This window comes from Vulpes vulpes, chromosome 8, assembly GCF_048418805.1.
Source record: "Vulpes vulpes isolate BD-2025 chromosome 8, VulVul3, whole genome shotgun sequence".
NCBI classification, from domain to species: Eukaryota; Metazoa; Chordata; class Mammalia; order Carnivora; family Canidae; genus Vulpes; species Vulpes vulpes.
In genome coordinates this window covers 9,460,904-9,482,250 of record NC_132787.1, presented here as the reverse complement: position 1 = coordinate 9,482,250, position 21,347 = coordinate 9,460,904, and the positions used below count along the sequence as shown (strand labels likewise).

Sequence of the window (21,347 nt, the reverse complement as noted above, 5' to 3'; positions counted from 1 at the left end):
CCTTGCTTAGGTAGGGTGTTGAAAAATCTTAATCTGGGCCTGCTCTGTTTGCATCACAAATTCAATAATTTTAAAAGAGAACTTCAGATTCGATAGAAAAACATTTTTAATTAGCGAAGATACATAGAAATTATCAAATAATTTTTTGAGACTTTCACAGTATTTTTAATTCACATAAACATTTTGCTAACAGAAATTGCTAGTTTTGAAATGTCACACTCCCCATGCTAACTCATCACCTAACCAGAGGCAGCTACCCTCAGCTAATGAAACTTAACCTTCAGAAGGCCACTCTGGCTTGGACCCTTTTTAAGACTCTGAGCTAATTTTTGTTTCTGCAACTTTGTATTGTTTTGCTTTGTTTTTGAAAAGGCTCTCAATATTGTGGATGCTTTGGAGCTCCATAGCATCTAGAAAAAGACCAGTGGAAGTGATTATCTGATAAGCGAAGACTCAAGCAGTCTGTAGCCCTGTTCATTACTAAGTCCAATTTTTAATTGTAACCATATCGACTGTACAAAATGGATATGTACATTTTCTTTTAATTCCTTTGTGTGAATCTGAAGAAAGTTTTTCCAGAAACTTCTTCAGAATTCACATATTCCCATAACCTTCAAAAGTAGTAAGTTATCTCAGTACTTTGTTTTCATAAATACTATTTTTGCATCGTTACTAAAAAAAGGTACCAAGTTGCCTATAATAATTGGTATCAAAGATAGTAGATATATTTTTATTAATGTTAAATATATATACTGTTTATACAAATATTCATATTTAAAATGTAAACCCACTTATATCTTCACTGCAAAATTAACAGATTAAAAACAGATTTAACAGGTTAAATAATGTAAAGAAAGCATGCATGTTATTAAAATGCCTTCCTTCAACTGATCTCTTTACTCAGCTTTTATTAACAAATTTCACTACATAATATATATCACCGGTGAAATGACTTTAAATTTTTGGACCTTGCTAGGGAAGGATACAACTAACTTGCATAAATTATATTACTTAAAAGCTGGGTAAAGCTTGCGCACTTTTTAATATTCAAAATGAAACTGCAGATGTGTCAGTTGCATACTACCTGTCATAAATTAAAACAGCATGTGCGTTTACTTAAAGAATCTGATTGATTATAAAATATATCTGTCCAATGGGGAATTTTTACATAAACTTCACTTATAAGATCTAGTAACTTCAAAATACCAAGTTCTGACATATTGTGTGTTCAATGATACTTAATGAGTGCCACACTTAAAGGGTAATGAGAATAAATAAAACCTTCTTACTTCTATTCAGCACTTGCCATTCAAAGGTTTCTAAGCCTATTTTATTATATGACTTGATAAACTTTGGCCTATTCAAGTCCAAGGGTATGTTGGAAAAAACTGATATTTCAAGTCTTAGAACAGAAGGGAAAGGAAACTGTAAAAAAACACAAGGGTAAGTTCTCCTTATACAAAGTCTTATGATAATTTAATATTCAGGCAGAACAGATGGAGCTTCTGTTCTAAACTCTTAATTCAAAAGTCTCAAATAGGCAACTTGTAGGACAATAGGGCACCAAATGGAGCTTGGCAGAAGGAGAAGGCACAAAAACGAATGAGATCACAATTGCTTCATTTCCTTTCAGGCAATGAGTGCAAACAGGATGAACCTGGCTGAGGGAGAACCCAGCATGAGTGATTTTTGCCTTGTTTCTTTATTGATCAGTTGCTGCGGTTTCCATAATTCTGAGGTCTATACCTAGTACCTAGGAAGGCCACTAGGGTACGCCTTCCCTAGGCTCTTTAGTGGAAAACTGTTAAGAAACTTAAAAACTCTAGAATGATTCCTAAAAATACTACGAGGAATCCTGAAAATACCATTAGGAACTTAGGAGTAAGTTGAAAGAATAAAAGTCACATTAATTTATTAATACACTTAATAGGTAATGTACTCTGAGCTCCTATTATGTGCCAGGTAGTCTGCTAGGTAACTACAATTCAGAGAGGAATGAGACATGATGCATGCCCTCACTATGCAGCAGGGCAGACAAATTCATCCACAATTAACTACAGTAAAAGCCAAAATGAAGTCCTGTAATTGAGAAAGTCATAAGACATATGTAAACACAGGAGACTGAGGGATGAACTTCTGCAAGGAGACAAAAGAAAAGGAATGGGCAGGTAGGGGACTCTGGCAATGGTGGGAAGTCATCGTCACCCTAGGGCTGAAGAGCAGGGACAGGAAATGGTTTTACTGGTGCCCAGCATGAGTCTGAGTTATGGGGAAGCAGTGCCTAGAGGGAACCATAACCAGGAGAGACACAGCTACTGCCAGAAACGCAGCCTAGCACAGAGAAGGAACAGGGAAGAAACGTGGCCAACTCTCTCTCTTCCTGCCTTCTAATTTCCTGCCAGTGCCTCCCATTGGCAAAGCCTATCCAAAGCTGTTTGGCAAGGAGACCAGGGAGAGGCAGCAGGCCCCTGGGGCACAGAGTAGGGCAGGGAAGGAGAGGGAATGGAAGTGGGATAGAGGGGTGCCCAGGAATAACCAGTGTCCAGCACAGGTGGCTATCATATTAATTCACTTTAAGCCATGAAGAGTTTACAAGGATAGGTTGCTTAGAAAAGCATGAGAGAGTGGAGCAGAGAGCAAATAAATTTGAAAAGGAAAAACAGACACATTTTAAAAATGCAGATCCACTTGAAGGAAAAATGAGGTAACTGGTCAAAACAGGGTCCATACACAAGCAGAAGGCCAGATGAAGGAATTAAGCTCTGGAGAAAATCAATTTCCCTCCCAGATCAGAGGCGGGCAGCAGCAGAAGCCTGCGCCCAGACTTTAACCAAGGCCAGTCCCTGCAAGTATTAGGGACAAAATCTCAGACAATAATCCCTGTTTCTTTCTTTTTTTTTTTTTTATTTTTTTTAAATTAATTTTTATTGGTGTTCAATTTACCAACATACAGAAAAACACCCAGTGCTCATCCCTTCAAGTGTCCGCCTCAGTGCCCGTCACCCATTCCCCTCCAACACCCACCCTCCTCCCCTTCTACCACCCCCAGTTCGCTTCCCAGAGTTAGGAGTCCCTGTTTCTACCACAATACTAAAAAAAAAAAAAAAAAAATCTCTAGAATTCCCTAACTGAAATGTATCTGCCTGCTTACTCTTCCCCAAAATAGTATAGAGTAAAAGAAATCACTCCCTCCACAAGACAACAAAGGAATAATCATTTTGCTATATTGACTTCTTCTTTAATTCAATTGCATTCACATATTCATAGCTAGAGGCTTCATTCTTTCCTAGCTTTTTTTTTGGGGGGGGGGGGGGGGAGGAGGGGTATGTTTGCACGCATGTGTGTTTGTACAGAATTAAGTTTCTTGTGACATAACTCTAGATTCTTATGACCCGAATTATTTACCAGCTTAAAGAAGAATTATATCAACAAGGTTACATTTTCTTTTTTTTTTTTAAGGTTACATTTTCAAGTATCTCTGCAAAGTGCTTACTAAGTATATTACATGGATATTTTTAAGAGAGTTTGGAGGAAGATGGATATTAATTCATTCACATAGGCTTCTTACATTGCAGACTAAGAAGCTAGGACCCTATGAGTACACCACAATTCCTTTAAGTTACTCATATTAACCAATTTCAAATGCACATTGACTATGACTCTAGTATATGCTGCTGTTTGCATAATTCCAAGGGGATATGATTTACATCATGGTTTCTGTGAATTATGTCACCCAGAACTGTCCCATACACAGCCTATTCAGCCATAGGTGGGGACATTAATTAGAACTCGGGGTAATTCAATAGGATGATTTAACAAATGGTATATATGTTTTACCAAGGCTATGGTAAATTACCTAATCACTAGCACCGTAATTACGAGAGAACTTGCAAAAACAATTAATGTGAGTTATTTTCACTTCATTTCGCCCCCCTCCTATTTTAACAATTAACAAGAAACAGGAAGACAAGAACTGGTTAGATGCAAATCTGAAAGTCATTAGTTACAAAAAAGTGAAAAAGTAGATAATAGCACAGATTGAGAAGTGAAAGAAGCCAATAAAATTCTAAAGGTCCTAATTTACACATTAAAATCTCAATTACTGGTCATTAAGAGCGATAGAAAATGCAGATCCCTCTAATGAGATTTATCAACTCCTGCAAACCTTTGTAGAAAGAATTATCCAAATCTACCTAAAAATATTTGAGAATTTAAGAAATGAAAGGATATATCATATTTCCCTTCTAAACATTTCCTTGCTCACTACATTTAGCTTTTCCTTTTTATTACTTGATTGAAATATAGGCATCCACTTTAAACTTCCCATTGGAATTGACACCTTTAAAAATGATGCAAAACAAATTAAACATTATAGATACCAAGAAGAAAACCAATAAAATCCACATAGGTGAGAAAAGAGATTTACGATTTCTTTAAAGTTCTCTTTGAAAATGCCAGGTATCAGTGATCTTAAGATTGTTTAAGCTATCCATTAAGGGCAGAGTTGGAGATAGTAGTGGTTTTTAGGCAGTCTTCTTTGAAATCTTGATTTCCTCCGGAGGGCTCTTAAACATCCCATGTACAATGGCAGTTATTACATTCTGGGCCAACATGATAGTAATTTGTTAGTGATCTACAAATCAAAGCTGTTGGATGAGAAAATATCTCATTAACTGTAATTATGTATATTTATATTTTTATTATAGCTATTTAAAAAGAATGTACAATAAATGTAGTCAAGAGCAGGCTAGGATTCTGTGGAATCAAGCAAAAACAAAATCTGAAAGTGTTTTTGGTATTCTTAAAAGACTCTACTCAGCCATGCTGCATTTTTCTAGCCCCCAATGTTTTTTAGTAATCTGGACTTGGAGTCAGTTCCTAACAATATGGTCATAATAAAAGTCTCGAGCACTAACTGCTAAAATTAATTTTTCCCTCTTCTTCAATGCTTACATCTCTATTAAAGCACGAAGCACATTTTTCCTTTTCTCTTCTAGTTAGTTATACACTTTTTAAATCTTTCCCACATGAGGACAGGGACAGTGTCTTATTTGTCTTTGGATCTTATTCAGCACCCAGCACTGGCCATGCATAATAAACTTTAAAGGTTTGTTGAATTTTTGGGTAAGTTCTCTTCCAGCTTCCTGTTTGATGAAAAGCCTGAAAACAAGTGAATCGGACCTCTTTGATCTTCACATTTTCCTTTACATTTGTCTTTATCCTTTGATTTTGCCTCTTTCTTATAAAGATTCTATAAATCAAGTCTCACAGAAATATTTTGCCCTTTTTGTAAAATGGCAGCTTACTTTTCACTGCAGAAGAGCTGAAGCACCTGAAATGGGAGCAAGTTTGCCTACCAACTAATAGCAGGAATAATAGGAAAAATAGTCAGCTCTTGTTATAGCAATAACTTATTAACATGAATAATACAAGGTAACATGTATTACCTTGTCATCTTGGACAATTTGATGAAAAAATTTTCTCCTTCCTCTACATAAAGCCAATTTTTATGAGCCAATGCTATTTAAAATGACCAGAATTTCAGAGTGTTTAAATAATTCACAAATTCATTAATTATACATGATCCCTTCCTTTAACTAAATCTCATTAATTGTTTGGGAATTTAGTTGTTTGCAAAGCTAATATTAGAGTTTAGGAAATGAGATCATGAGCGTGGATGTGCAACCCTCCCGTCCCACTTTATATATATCATGTCCTTGGGCTTCTAAAGGACCAAAGAGTGCTTCTCTTAGGGGGCCTTAATTTAGGTCAGTAGCCTATTCTTCCAAAAAAGAGAACGGCCCTGAAACACCATAAATCTAGCAGTAGTGAGGGGTTAGGAAGCAAAGAAGGATAAAAATAACTATCAGAATAGAACAAAAGCAAAAACTCTAACACCCTGTCCAAATCAGTCTTTGGGTTACAGGGTTATATCCTGGGAAAACAGGAAATGGATATTTAGAAGATAACAGAAAAAGGCCAAGTGTATAGGTGGAAGGAAGGAGTCAGTATTTTTTCCCCTAATATGATTTTACCAATTTATATGGCAAGTAAGATATATCCTGAAATTCATTTGATTTAGCTACTTTTCTACCACTTGGCCTTATTCTTGATCCTGGCTTATATACAGTGGAGTCTTTAAAAAAGACAATATGATCAATTCATTTAGTCTTCTGGGGATGAGAAAAGTAAATTTAATGAGTGGGAGTAAAGATTTAGAGAAAAATATAGCATCCGTGTCAATACATGTATACTATTAAAATGACAGCATGAATACACATGAGGCAACAGGTTTATCACTTTACAACGAAAACATAATGTAAACTATAATAAGGAAAAGTTCACACATTGTCATTTTCAAAGCCAGGACTAGAATTCATCTGACAGTCCTTCTGTATATCTTTTCTTACCACTAAAAATCCAGAGAACTCTGTCAACACTTGAACACCTAATCTTTGGTTTAACCTTTGGAAAACATTTTTCCAAATGACTGGCACCTTTTAGATACACGTTGTTTCGATACTACTGTGTGGGGACACTGAACATAAAATGCTTTGTGCATTACAAAGCAGGACCCTTTTCATTATAAACCACACATCTGTGCTCAATTAAGAGATGACAAGACCCTGAAACAGTGAGTGTGCAGTTTCAACACAACCTCTGTGTACACACAACACAAAGAGGGAAAGAAAGTGTTGGGGGAAGGTAGTGCCCTTATGAGGCCATATTTCAAATGCAGTTTTCGGAGAGATTTATTAATAACTCACTCCTTCCATAATGCAAAGAATATAAGCCGCAGGAGTAGAAGAAGCTCAAGGTCAAAGGGAGCCAGACCTACAGAAGGGGCAGTACACTGAGGAGAGAGGAGGGAGCAGGGGACAGCAACATTTAAAAGTATCCTTGAGATGGAACTGGGAGAGAGGAAAGCAGAAAGCAATGAAAGATTAAACAAGAGAAACAAAATTATTTCACAAAGAGTTTTGCACAAAGAGTGGCAACACCCAGAGGAAAAGGGGAGCATTTAGGATAACCTATTGTCTGACCCGCACTATACCAAGCAGGTGCCTTCCTGCCTCCAAGGAACAGTCAGCCCAGCATGGAAAACAGATAACCATGTGCACAAGTAACTACACAGTGCACAAGTCACAGGTGGTGACATACACGTCACAGGTGGTACGGGAATGGAAAGGAAGAACAATGTCTTATAAGAGCGGAACTGGAAATGCTGCACAGAAGAGGCGCATCTGAAAATGAGGACTGAAATGCTTTAATATGATCTAAGTGGGAGGAAGAGTACTCATAATATATTCAGAGAATAAAACAGAATAATACTCATAACGATATACTTAGTACCTGGATCCTAATTGGCATCGACTCAGGATAGCTATATAAGCTGGAACTGATTTATTATGAATTGATTTTATAACCAATTTATTTGCTCCCAACCTGCTAGGCCAACAGTTCTCAACTGTGGATGCATATTAAAATCACTTGAAGTGCCCCAACTGCACATCAGATAATTAAAAAGAATCTATAAGTGTAGGATCTGGGTCTCTATTTTTTTTAAAAGCTGTCCAGGCACAGCTAAGCTTGAAAACTATTTTGCTATGCAGAGAAAAAAGAACTGGGAAAGAGAAAAGTACAATTAGCATTTAAATGGACAGTCACATAGATATTCAGTAGAAGCCTCTTTAATCTGTGTTATTTGGATAGTTATTTGGCCCATTTAAAAAAAAAATCAGTTAAAGTGAGAAATCGTAGACAACAATAAATATGTACTTTAAACATTTTAGCTTCGGGACACCTGGGTGGCTCAGTTGGTTAAGCACCTGCCTTCAGCTCAGGTCACAATCCCAGAGTCCTAGGATGGAGCCCGCTTTGGGTTCCAAGCTCAGGGAGGAGTCTGCTTCTCTTTCTCCCTTCCCCAATTTGTACTCTCTCTCATTCACTCTCTCTCTTAAATAAAATCTTAAAAAAAAAAAAAACATTTTAATTTAAAACACAAATCCACACTATTCAACAAGGTTTTGAAGTACAACACTTTTCTTTACTACGGATTCGTTGATTGTACTTCATTGCATACTTGGCTACATAAATAAAACATAGTGTTGCCTATAATTTCTAATTTTTTAAAGAGAACTAAGGTAGAAACTTGCCAAGCAATAAAAGAGGGATCATTCTAATACTACTCCATAACATTTTAAGTTGTCTTACTGACACCCATTCAAGAGTATATTTTTTAGCAGTTTGAGCTTACCACTGTTTTTTTAAGTATTTTTTAAAAGATTTTTATTTATTTATTCATGAGAATACACAGAGAAGAGAGAGAGGCAGAGACCCAGGCAGAGGGAGAAGCAGGCTCCATGCAGGGAGCCTGACGTGGGACTCGACCCGGGTCTCCAGGATCACACCCTGGACTGTAGGCGGCGCTAAACCGCTGAGCCACCAGGGCTGCCCTAATTTTTTTTTTTAAGTACTTCTTTTTACATTCATATTTCACTGGTTTACATATTATACATGTAGATGTATTTACAGCAATTCAATAACATTAAAATTGGAAGACAAATAGAACAGACAGGTTTGGGAGCAACACCTATCTCTTGGTTAGCATGAAAACCATGTTCTGGGAGCATAGGTATACTGGCTTAGCCTCAAGTTCAGTTGATTCCTTTAAAAAAAATTTTTAACAGAGTCAATGGAAATCGTAGATGAGTGCTTCTCAATTCACCTAGAGATCCTATTTAAATGAAAATTCTGACTGGGTAGATCTGAGATTCTGCATGTGTACCCAGCCTCCTGGTGATACAGATGCCGCTGGTCCAGTGATCACACTTTGAGTAGCAAAGTTGTAGGTCACTGATTATTAATCCTGCTTGCATGTAAGAATCACCTAAATTATTGAAAATATCAACATGTGGAACTCAGACCAATTAAATCAGAATCTTTAGGAGAGGGGGCCTGGGCATCAGCAGTTTTTAAGAGCATCCAGGAGATTTCAAAGTATGGCCGGTACTGCAGATCACTGTGTAGATTAATCCAACCAGTCAAGTCAGTGAGCTTTTAATATAAATCTCCATCCTGGACAAAATCAGAGAATGACTCACAGGATGTTACTTTAAGAATCTGGCCAAAACTATTTTATTCTTACACTATAATTAAGGATAACTTCATAAACCTACAGCTCTATTTCCAGTGGTTTTTCTTAACTTTTAAATAATTTACTTATGCTCATAATTTCAAAAAAAGTAATAAAAGTCATGGAAGTGGAGGACAAGGAAGAGGATGAAGAAGAGGGTGGGGATGACAGAGACTGAAAGGAAGAAAGATTTCGAGTGCACTGTCAGACTAGAAATTGAGTCTAATTAAACACAGCTGTGCTTGTATCTTGGAACAAAATATTTGTTGAAATACATCACTTTTTCCTATTTTCAGACAATTGTCCCCCTTAGGGGGCTAATTAAGTAAATTTTTCTGCAGCTATGGTAAATGAAACATTGAGGTTAAAATGTTAACCACATTAAGTCTGGAAATAAGAATTAAATTACCCCCAAATTTAACACTTCTCATAACAGTATGTCAAAATTTGATTACAGTCCTCAGAAAAGCCTCTGGAATTAAGAAGTGAAAGGGTTTCCTATAATATTTCATGACTTCAAAGATGCTATCATGTTTATTGCTGTATTCCTCCTCACACCATTAAGAAGTAAATTATGGAAATGTTCATTCTCATTCTCTCACTCAAGAAATACCTCTTGAGTAGCTACTATATGCCAGACAGTGCTAAGCACCTCGGAACCCATCAGTGAACAGACACAGACCTTGCCCTCACAGATTCTGGAATATAGAGGTAAATTCAAGGACAACTAACTAGGCAAATAAAAAATAAGCACAGGTTAACACTAAGTGAAGAAAACAATCAAGAGTCTGAGGTACTTAATAACTAGGAGGCGATTTTAGATTAATCAGAGAATACCTCTGGGAGGATATGAAATTTCAGCTGAGACCGAAAGCTGAGAGGAGCTAATATGGGGAGGAATGACAGAAAAAAAAAAATTCCAACAAAGGTGGAAATTAACTTGGCTTATTTGAGAAACTGAATGAATTCCAGCGTGGAATTTTCTACTGATCTATTATTCTAGATGTTTGTGTTGTGGTCAGTATATCCTGTATAATTTCAATTCTTTGAAATTTGTTGAGATGAGCTTCATCATCCAATATATTCAATATTTTAAATGTTGTATTAGTGCTTAAAGGAATATGTCAACTCTACTTTGGGAACATAATGGTCTGTATTTATTTAAAAGGCCTGGATTGTTCATTATATTCAAGTGCTCAGTATCCTTAATGATTTTTGTGTGTATTTGTATCGTCAATTACCGCAACTTCACTTTGACTATGGAGTCATCTAGTGTTCCTTGTAGTTCTGTAAATTATGTATCATAAATGTTAAGGCTCTATTAGGGATATACAAATTTAAATTGCTATGTCTTCCTTGGGATTTGAAAATTTATCATTATGAAGTAACTCTAAGGGCAACCCGGGTGGCTCAGCGGTTTAGCACCGCCTTCAGCCCAGGGCATGATCCTGGAGACCTGGGATGGAAGCCCACATCAGGCTCCCTGCATGGAGTCTGCTTCTCCCTCTGCCTGTGTCTCTGCCTCTGTGTGTGTGTGTGTGTGTGTGTGTCTCATGAATAAATAAATGAAAATCTTTGTAAAAAAAATGAAGTAACTCTAGTAATACTTTTTGCCTTGAAGTCTACTTTGTCTGATATTAATCAGGAGAAACCAGCTTTTGTTTCTATGGACTTTTACTATCCTTTCACTTTTAATCTCTCTCTGTATTCTTATGCTTTAGATATGCACCTTTGAAATAGTATAAAGCAGGATTTCACTAATTCAGCCTCAATATATTTATCTTCTAAAATGAATTGTTTAGCCCATTTACATTTAGTGTAATAACTTATATGTTTAATTTTTTAACCTACTTATCTTATTTTGAGCTTTCTCTTTTCCTGCCTGTGCTTTCTTTTTCTCCCCCTTTTATAACTTATTTTGGATTGAATATTTTTTTATCATTCCATTTTCTCCTATACTCATTCAGTAACACATTTTAACACATTTAACACATTTTGCCCCTGATGAGACTATAATGTTATTATTCTATTTTTTTAATTCTATAAATTCTTAAGTAAAATACTATGAATACAACACCAAAGGCAAGATCCACAAAAGGTATAATTGATAGCAGGACTTCACTAAAATTTAAAACTTCTCCACAAAAGATAATATCATGAGTCTTAGAAGACAAGCCACAGACACATCTGATAAAGGGCTGTTATCCAAAATAAAAAAAAGAACTCTTAAAACTCAACTATAGGAAAATATTCTGATTTTAAAATGGGCCAAAGAAAAGATGCAGATGTCAAATAAACATATGAAAAGATGCACCACATCATATGTCATCAGAGAAATGCAAATTAAAACAATGAGATAGCACTACACACCTGTGAGAATTAGTCCAGAACACTAGCAAAGGTGTGAAGCAACCAGAAGTTTCATACGTTGATGGCAGGAAACCAAAATGGTGCAGCCACTTTGGAAGACAGTTCAGCAATTTCTTACAAAACTAAACATACTCTTACCATAGGATCCAGCAAGTACTCTCCTTGGTATTTACCTAAGCAGTTGAAAATTTATGTCCACACAAAAACCTAAGCACAGATTTTGGCAGCTTTATTCATAACTACCACAACTTGGAAGCAACGGAGATATCATCTTTCAGTAAGTGAATGGATAAACTATGGTATATCCCGACAATGGAATACTGTCCAAGCTAAAAGAAATGGATTATTGGGACATCCAGGTGGCTCAGCTGATTGGGTGTCTGAATCTTGGCTTTGGCTCAGGTCATAATCTTATGCGTCATGGAATTGAGTCCCATGTTGGGCTCTGTGGTCAGCAGGGAGTCTGCCTGAAGATTCTCTCCCTCTGCCCCTCCCCCCAACACATGCATGATCTCTCTCTCTCTCTCTCTCTCTCTCTCTCTCTAATAAACAAATAGATATTTTTAAGAAATAAAGAAATGAGCTATCAAGCCATGAAAAGATGTAAAGAAACCTTAAATGCATATTGCTATGTGAGACAAGCCATTCGGAAAAGGCTACATACTGTATGATTTCAAACATCTTACATTCAGAAAAAGGCAAAACAATGGAGACAATAGAAAAGATCAGTGACTGCCAGAGGCCTAGGGAGATGAATGAACAGGGAGAGCACAAAAGATGTTTAGGGCAGTGAAAATACTCTGTATGATAATGATGAATATAATGTCATCAAACATTGCCCAAATCCACAAACTGTACAACACTAACAGTGCACCCTAAGGTAAACCATGGACTTTGAGTGATTATGATGTGTCAATGTAGGTTTATTCTTGGTAACAAATGTACCATTGGGATGTGTGATGTTGATAATGGGGGAAGCTCTTCATGTGTGGAGGTGTGGCGTATATGGGAAATCTCTGTACCTTCCTCTCAATTTGGTTGTGAACTTCAAACTGCTCTAAAAAAAGTAGTCTTAAAAAAACTGTGATCCGTTTATTCATCACTCCCTTGAATGTAGTATCGTCTCCTTTTTAGATTTTCTCTTTGTCTTCAGTTTTCTGAAGTTTCACTATATTGTGTCTAGATAAGGATTTATTTACTTTTCATGTGATTCGTTGGGGCATTTGAATCTGCAGAATGGTATCTTTTATCAGTTCCAGAAAATTCTCAGCCATTTTTCCTCCCTTCTACTCCTGGAACTCATATGAAATGTATATGAACACTCTCCTACTTTCTCCCTGTCTTCTGCCTTCTCTTCAGTATATTGCAACTTTCAAAATTTTTTGTTCTAAATTTAAGATAATTTATGATGTATTTTCCAGCTCACTAATGCCACATATTTCTGTCTACTCTGTTGTTAAATCCATTTTCTTTTTTCTTTTTTTTTTTTTTTGAAGATTTTATTTATTTATTCATGAGAGACACAGAGAGAGAGAGGCAGAGATACAGACAGAGAGAGAAGCAGGCTCCATGCAGGGAGCCTGATATGGGACTCGATCCTGGGACCCCAGGATCACACCCTGGGCCAAAGGCAGACGCTCAACCACTAAGCCACTGAGGCACCTCATAAATCCATTTTCTGAGACTGCATTTCTTTCCCAGTTATATTTTTCATTTTTGGAGTTTCTGTTTCTTTTCAAATCAGCTATCTTGTTTTCCTGTTCCCTGAAGATAAACCCAGATTTACCTTTAAACATATTATGCATAATTGGACTACATTAAATGCTGGTTAATTCTGATCAGACATCTTTGCAGTCTGTTTTTGTTATCATTTCTTCAAGTTCTTATTCTTAGTGTTTTGTTTTCTTAGGTGTCTAGTTGTACTTGAAAAAAATATTTCTAAGAATAACTTGAAGTCTAGGATAAAGGCAGATTATTCCAGAAAGGAGGATCATTTTTCTTTTACCAAGTGCATAATATGACCTTAAACTAAATCCAAGGCCTGAGGCCCCTAAACAACCATCCCTGAACAACTCAGGTTTCATGTCCCAAAGGTGCAGCCATTTAGAATGGCAGTTTATTGGGTTTCCTATATACTTGCACCTTCTATATTTGCTGGGCTTTTAAGTCTGTCCCCCTTGCCCTAAAAGGCCATAAAAAGGAAAGCTCAAAATTTCTGAGAACAAACAGCCTCTCACAGCAAAAGCAGCTTCACTGATTGTTTGCCCCACTGTGCTCTCTTTTGTGAGTTTCTCTTCATTTTTGTTTGGTAATCTCTTGCTATTTTTTCAACTTTTAAGTGTCTTTATTATTATTATTATTTTTAAATATTTGTATCCTCTTTTCTTAGTTGCTTCCAGAAATGGTTGATTCAAATAACTTAGTCTTCCTTTACCCAAAATAGTAAATTTCATTCACCACTTTCATCTTTTTAATTGATTGAAAACAGGAATATAAACTGCTGACAAAACAAAGAATCTCTAAAATTCAAACTACTCAATACCAAAATTTAAATCAACTAAATTATAAACAAGCACTCAACCCAAACAAACAAGCAAACAAAGAAATAGAAGCAGGCAATTCTATTAAAGGTTGCTAAACAAAGAAAATCTTAATTCCTATAGAGGAAGCTACACTGTCTAGGAATTATAAGACAAAAGCTAAGATTCGAGACCTCTCAAGTGTAAAGTACATACTAGACTTAATAGTGTTGAATATCAAACATATATACTAGGGTCAGCCTTATTTTTAAAAAAAGGTGACGACAATCAACAGTAAATGTCGACATTTTACACAGATATTTTCTTAATTAAGTCAGTCTTTGCTGGAATGTGGCTCTGACAAATTTAGTAGTAGCCAAAGAGGGATCAGAAAAAAGTTACCTTCAAATTTCTACTATTGGAAATTAATCCAGGCTAATTGCCGTCAGATAATTTAAACTTTGAAATTAATTATTCTTATTGTTAATAGTTTGCAAAGCTTATTTAAATGTAACAATTTTATATAAAATTAGTTATAGAATTAATAAATGATTTATAGTTAGTCTCCCACAAAGTTTTTTTAAAGATTTATTTATTTGTTTATTTATTTATTTAGAGTGCAAGGGGCAGAAGGAGAGGAAGAGAGAAAATCCCATATAGACTGTGTAGAGTGTGGAGCCTGATGCCAGACTCAATTCCAGGACCCAGAGATCATGACCTGAGCTGAAATGAAGAATCAGACACCCAACCAAATGAGCCACCCAAATGCTCCCCCAACGAAGTTTTAAGAGAAAAATGATATATAATTGAGTACTGACTTTAAATTTATCTATTCAAGCATAAAATTAATGTTTATTAAAAGTAATAAAAATATTTCTCTAATTTACTTGATCAATTCATACACTGAAATTACTATCATAAATTACCATCATAATATATTCTATATACCTCTATAGCCATTGATCAGATTTACGGTCATGCTTTATTTTTAATGTTGTAATGAGTTACCTAAAATCATAGAATTATATTTTAGTTATTCAGACTTTTATCAAAATATTTAGAGCTAACAATATTTTTTATTCTATAAATATACTTGAAAATTCTAAAATACCCATGCTGTACTAAAATTATTTTCTAATATTTCAGAGTTCAGTTGCTTTGTCTAACATAAAGCATACCCATTCTTTTAATATCTTATATTAGTCTATGTCTCCCATGTATAGCTGCTGTTTTCTTGGTCTTGCATAACTGCTCAGAATACAGCAATCTGGGCCATTCTAATAATTAGGACAAATAGTGTCAGCAAGTGCCTATTTAGTTCACAATCAATAATCAGTTATAAAAACAAAACATGTTTGTTCTGTTGATAAAATTATGTCTCTTTAATAGACAGAGTCAGTATTTGTTTGACCACTCCTTCCATATTTCTTTCCGATTTTTCATGGAAGACTTCTCTAAGACTACTGTTATTTTTATTTTAATCCTAATCACCGTTTTTCCGTGAACTTTTTTTGGCACATAGTTCCTACTGCTCTGTAACAAACCTCCATGAGAAATACATGAATCAAGCCCTTTAGAGCACTGTCACCTGGCTGCAAAACAATTGTGATCGACCAGCATCATTAAATGCGCCAATGCCCACAGAGAATCTTTCTTCCGTTCTCACGTTGGTTCTTATACATGGGTTTTGCTCTTCATTAATTCTATATTGTCATTTAATTATTAAGCTAAGTCTTCCTCTCCAACTCTGCATATCCTCCCTCAGTATTCAACCAAAAGAGAATTCTTGCTCTCCAGGCCCAAACAATCTAATTAAAACCCAGATACAAATGAGGACAAAAAGGACAAAAAGATGGCTCCAAAGAAATATGTGACCAACTACAAATTAACAAGATAAAAATATGGACCAACTGCTGAGGAACTCAATAATGAAATCATAGGAACCAGCTGCTACATGAAGGAAGATCTCATAGCAAACAAAGTTCCAATTTAGTCAAATATAATTTCCTTTGGGAAGTCTTCCCTGTATCACTCAAATGAGAATTCTCTTTGGTTCCACAGTACTTTCTACGTATCTCTAACATGGCATCCAGCACATTATATTGTAATCACTCCTCATTTGAACTGTAAAGTCATTGAGAAACACTGTATTATTATGTTCATATCTCAAGCATCTAGCCAAGTACCCAGAACTTAAGAGTTTGTTCAGTGAATAGAAAAATGCCATCTCCTAACTCTCTCCCACTCATTAGCTACCATAATTCAGAAACACTGGCATTTAAAGTCTGAGCTTGTTCTGGCTTAGAGTCCTTAATACTTGCTATTTCCTCTCTCTAGAATGTTCTCCCCCCAACATCCCACCATCCCGCCCACACCACACATTTGGCATACTCATCCTTCTGATCTTAAATGGCACTTTTCTAGAGAAGGACTTTTCAAATTCCAGCATAAGTTAAGTCCCAAGATTTGCCTCTCACATCACCTTATACTTTCCTATATTGTCTTTATACAATCTGCAATGGTGTGTGTGTGTGTGTATCCTTAACGACAAACTCAAAGCACAAGATAAAAAATAAAAACAAAGGTTCATGGATTTTTTTTTCCAAAGGTGGTTTCAGAAAAGAAAAATCAATATTCTTTATATATCCCAATAGCATGAAATATGAAGTTCCTAGAGCATGTACAAACATCAAGATTAGAATTTCTTTGGTCAAAACAGCTTGTATTAGTCCTGAGAATTGACTCAGGGTTGATAAACTATGACCCATCTGCTGCTCCCTTTTGTACAGCATCAAACTTAGAATAGTTTTCACATCTCTAAATGGCTGGGTGAAAAATTAAAAAAAAGAGTAATATTTTATGATGTGAAAATTATACGAAATTCAAGTTTCAATGTCAATGTATATGGTTTTATTGCAAAATAGCCATGCTTGTTTACATATTATTTATATGTAAAATTTATAAGCAAAGACAGAGTTTAGTAGCTGCAAAAGAGAACATGTCACCTGTAAAACCAAAATAGTTATTGTCTGTTCCAAAAGTTTTCCAATTTCTATTCTATCCAAATTATTATTCTAGACCAGACATGGTAATTCAATTTGCTTTACTAGTGATTACTTGATTAATGGGCATGTGACCCAATTCTGGCCAATAAGAAATAAGAGGAAACCTATGAAAAGACTTCTGGGAAAGATTTTCTTGCCTTTAAGAATGATAGATAGATACAGAAAGCTGATGTTTCCTTTATTCCTCTGGATGCACTTTATCTAGATGTAATTCCTGGAATTGTCATGATTGTCTTCCTATGCTCCTGAAGATCAAGCCAATATACGAAGGAAGGTGCAAAACAAGAAGCAAAAAATAGACAGGACACTGGCATAACTTTCCTGAGTTGCCCTGTCTGTGAACTGTTTCTTGCATAATTCCATAAATTGTCTCTTTTTCCCCCCGATTTGCATCAAGGTTTTCCATAACTTGTAGTCAAAGACACACACAGCTAAAGCCAAAAGTATATGTCATGGTATTGAACTACATGGCATAAACTAGTAAAAAAAGAAAACTTGTGACAACACTTATTAGAAGAGGCAGCTATACAGATAAAAATGCAAGATTCAAATGCTAAGAAAAAGAGACCAGAATGGTGGATGACAAGAGGTTTGGAAAAGGGACAAACATCAAATATATATACAAATATATATATACACACACACACATATATATATGTGTGTGTGTGTGTATGTATACACAAATGCACACTATACACACACACACACACACATACACACTCATAAATACTAACTGCATTTCTTTAGTTTTGCATTTCGTTTCTTCTGTACCAATTACCAGATGACATGCTACCCCCCTCTGCTGTACCAAGGGAAGGTCTAAAATTCACACATGCCCCATTTTTCCACATATGCCTTTGAATTTCAGAGAGAGGCAGAGTATATTACAACACAGCATACTAGAATGGCAACATGTGTCATGCAATAGCATATGGAGAAGAGATAAAAACTCTGATCCCGGATTGATATGGTTAATTTATATGATCATATATCAATAATAATTATAGTATTAATAGCTGATACTTACACGGAGCTTATCATATGCCAGGCAATGTTTCAAAATACTCTACATATATTTACTCTAACTCTACCAATAAATCCACTTGGCTAACCAAAGTCACTCAAATGGTAAGTAGCAATGCCAGGATTTGAAGCCAGATAGTCTTGCTTTCTGAGTTCAGACTTTTAATCAATATGGTATACTGTCCCTTATCTGAGTCTCAATTTTCTCATCTGTAAAATGAGGGTTCTGCATCAGAGGAGCAATAAACCCTACAAAATGTGTATAGAGTAAATTACCAGCATTTAGCACCAGCAAAAGATTAGAGATCACATTGGCCTTTTTCAGAAACTTCAAATTGATGGGCACATTTGTCAATATTGTCATCTTAAATGCAAATAACATTAACATTCATATAGACTAACAAGATAATACATAAATAAATTGTCCCTTCATATTTCTTTTTTACTTTTGAGAGAGAGAGAGAGCACACGTGTGTGTGCGCGCGCGCAAGTGTTGGGAGAGGGGCGGAAGAAGCGGAAGAGAGAATCTTAAGCAGAATCCATGCCCAGCACAGTGCTCAAGGCGAGGGGCTCCATCTCATGAGCCTGAGGTCATCATGACCTGGGCCAAAAACAAGAGTCAGACGCTTAACTGACTAAGCCACCCCAGGAGCCCCATCCCTTCATACTTGTGACTGAATGGTAGTCAACAACACCAACAATAACAACAAAATTCAGATATGCTTTTCACAATAGATATGCTTTCATAAATCACTGGTGAGAGCATTATTTTCCCCTGCACTTTAATCTTTACAGACAAGGAACCACCCCTTCTTTTGTATTTCCTCATGATACTATGTTTTATAGAAATAAAAGAATGAAAGATCCCATCCAATATATTCAACAGGCTTTGTATCTCTTCCTTAATATTTAAAACACTAAATATTGGGACACCTGGGTGGCTCAGTGGTTGAGCGTCTGCCTTCGGCTCAGGGAGTGATCCCAGGCGTCTGGGATCGAGTCCTGCACCGGGCTTTCTGCAGGGAGCCTGCTTTTCCCTCTGCCTCTCTCTCTCTCTCTGTGTCTCTCATGAATAAATAAATAAAATACAAAAAAAAAAAAAACACTATTACCCATGCAAAGGAATCAAATTTAAACAAATCACTGTTAGTATTATTAACACACATGCCTATAACAGGGCTTTAAAAAGATCATATAAAAGACTGAATGTTGAGAAATACTTAGTTTCCAAGGTGCTATAATTAAATAAAACATACTTTGCTTATCGAATAGGATTAGAGACATCCAGGCAACTTTGGCTTATATAAACCAAATTCTTCAAACTTGGACAGTACAAAAGCAATGCAAAGATCTATCCATTTACCAAATCAAAATGGTCAGAATTTAAGATCAGCTTTTGAAATTAAGTACTTAAACAATAAAGTCAAATGCGAAAGAGGGAAAAGTAAAGGCTAGCAAAGAGAGAGGAAGACGCCAAAATAAATAAATAAATAAATTAATTATTAATTAAAGTTAATATTACATAGTATAGGACTTGTATCATGGAAAATTTGCACAGTCTCATAAATAATTTAGACACTGTGAAAGGCAAAATGGTTCCGATAGAAACAGAGATTTCAGTATTAAACTAATATCACTCATGCTACATTAATCTTGCATGACAAAATCAGTCCTCTCAACAAAAAGATGACTCCAAAAGGACTAACTGTAATATTTTATTAGCATTGGCGAGGGTTTATATCAAAGATTGACAGGTAATGAACCTCTGAAAGTTGCCTATTACTTTAGTTCAGTCTGTCCCAACAGGTTTAGCTAAAGGCAAATTGCAAAAGAAATTTCTTTGGAGGATTCAGTGTAGCCAGAGCCACTGTAAAGGTGAGAAGATAAATAATGCATTATCAGCTCCTTTAAAAAATTATTTATTACACCTATTCAATATTGTTTCAATGTTATCTCTATTTCCTTCTATATTTCCTTATCTTTTCTCTCAAATATACTGAAATGCAGAAAAAAGGAATAATTTTTCTTCTTTCTTCTTTTTATTTTTGAGAAAAAGAGAGAGTATGTACAGGGAGTGAGGGGCAAGGGGCAGAGGGAGAAGGAGAGGGTGACTCTCAAGCATCCCAGATACCGGACTCGGTCTTACAACCCTGAGACCATGTCTTGAGCCAAAACGAAGAGTCAGATACTTAACTGACTGAGCCACCCAAGAACCCTTCTTTTTTTAAGTAGGTTTTGTGCCCAAAGTGGGTCTTGAACTTATGCCCAGGAGTTGCCTGGTCCCCCTAAGGAGCCAGCCAGGTGCCCCAAGAATATAAATTTCTGTCATCATCTCATTATTTTTCCTGATTCTATTCTAATGTATTTTGGACATTTATTTTTCCTTCTGGCTTTCCCTAGCCAGGACATATGCAGTAGTCAAAAACTACTACAGCGTGAGAGTGCATCAGGTGACTCCTCTCCATATACACATAGATCATTTCCTTTAATATTTCCATCCCCTGCAGAAGAAACTATTTAGTCACCTTCTCAGAAGAGAGAGTGAGAAAGAACTGTCTTTGGGATCATTACATGTATTTCCAAGAGCCGTTATGCTTAGCCAACAAGAGTGAGGCGATGACCCCAGGGGAGCAGGAGAGGAGAGGGTAATAGTGAGGGCATTATTTGAACAATTGCAGATGGTTCATGAAGGAAAAGGAGAGGTGACACCATCACTCAGAATGTAGTTATGCAAAAAGGGAAATTGATGCATAAAGGGGAAATGGCCACAAGGTAAGCACTGTCTTGCCTACCATGGAAAACCTGTCCTTTGGTGAGTGTACACGGCACTGGAATGGTAGGAAATATTCTCAAGCAACGACACTATTACCACTCAAGTGAGAAAGCAATTGTGTAAACCATGAAAACCAGCAGGAAACTAGAAAGGAAGAGAAAATAAGAAAGCAGAGGGGATTATGAGTATATATAACATTCCAAAAAAAAGTCCTCTCCTGAACAAGGCATTGAAACCAGAGAGGTATCCTTCTTCAGAGGTAAAGAAAGCTACTCAAAGGAGAGTCTTTTTTCTCCTTTTCTACCTTTTTTTCAAAAATAAAAGAGACAACAAATGTGTATTGCTAAAGATCAGGCGAAAAGGGGAGGTGTGTTTCTTTACAGCTTTTAGAGCGGATGGTGTTCAGGGTAGCACACGACTACCTGGGAGAATGGACAAGAAGCAGGAATTTTATTAAATTT

At 36.1% G+C, this 21,347-nt stretch overlaps 1 protein-coding gene across 3 annotated transcripts in view; it reads right to left on the bottom strand.

The window, feature by feature from the left end:
- The window catches only part of NELL2 (neural EGFL like 2), a 324,469-nt gene that overhangs the window by 186,261 nt on the left and 116,861 nt on the right, over positions 1–21,347 (bottom strand). The window lies entirely within an intron of this gene.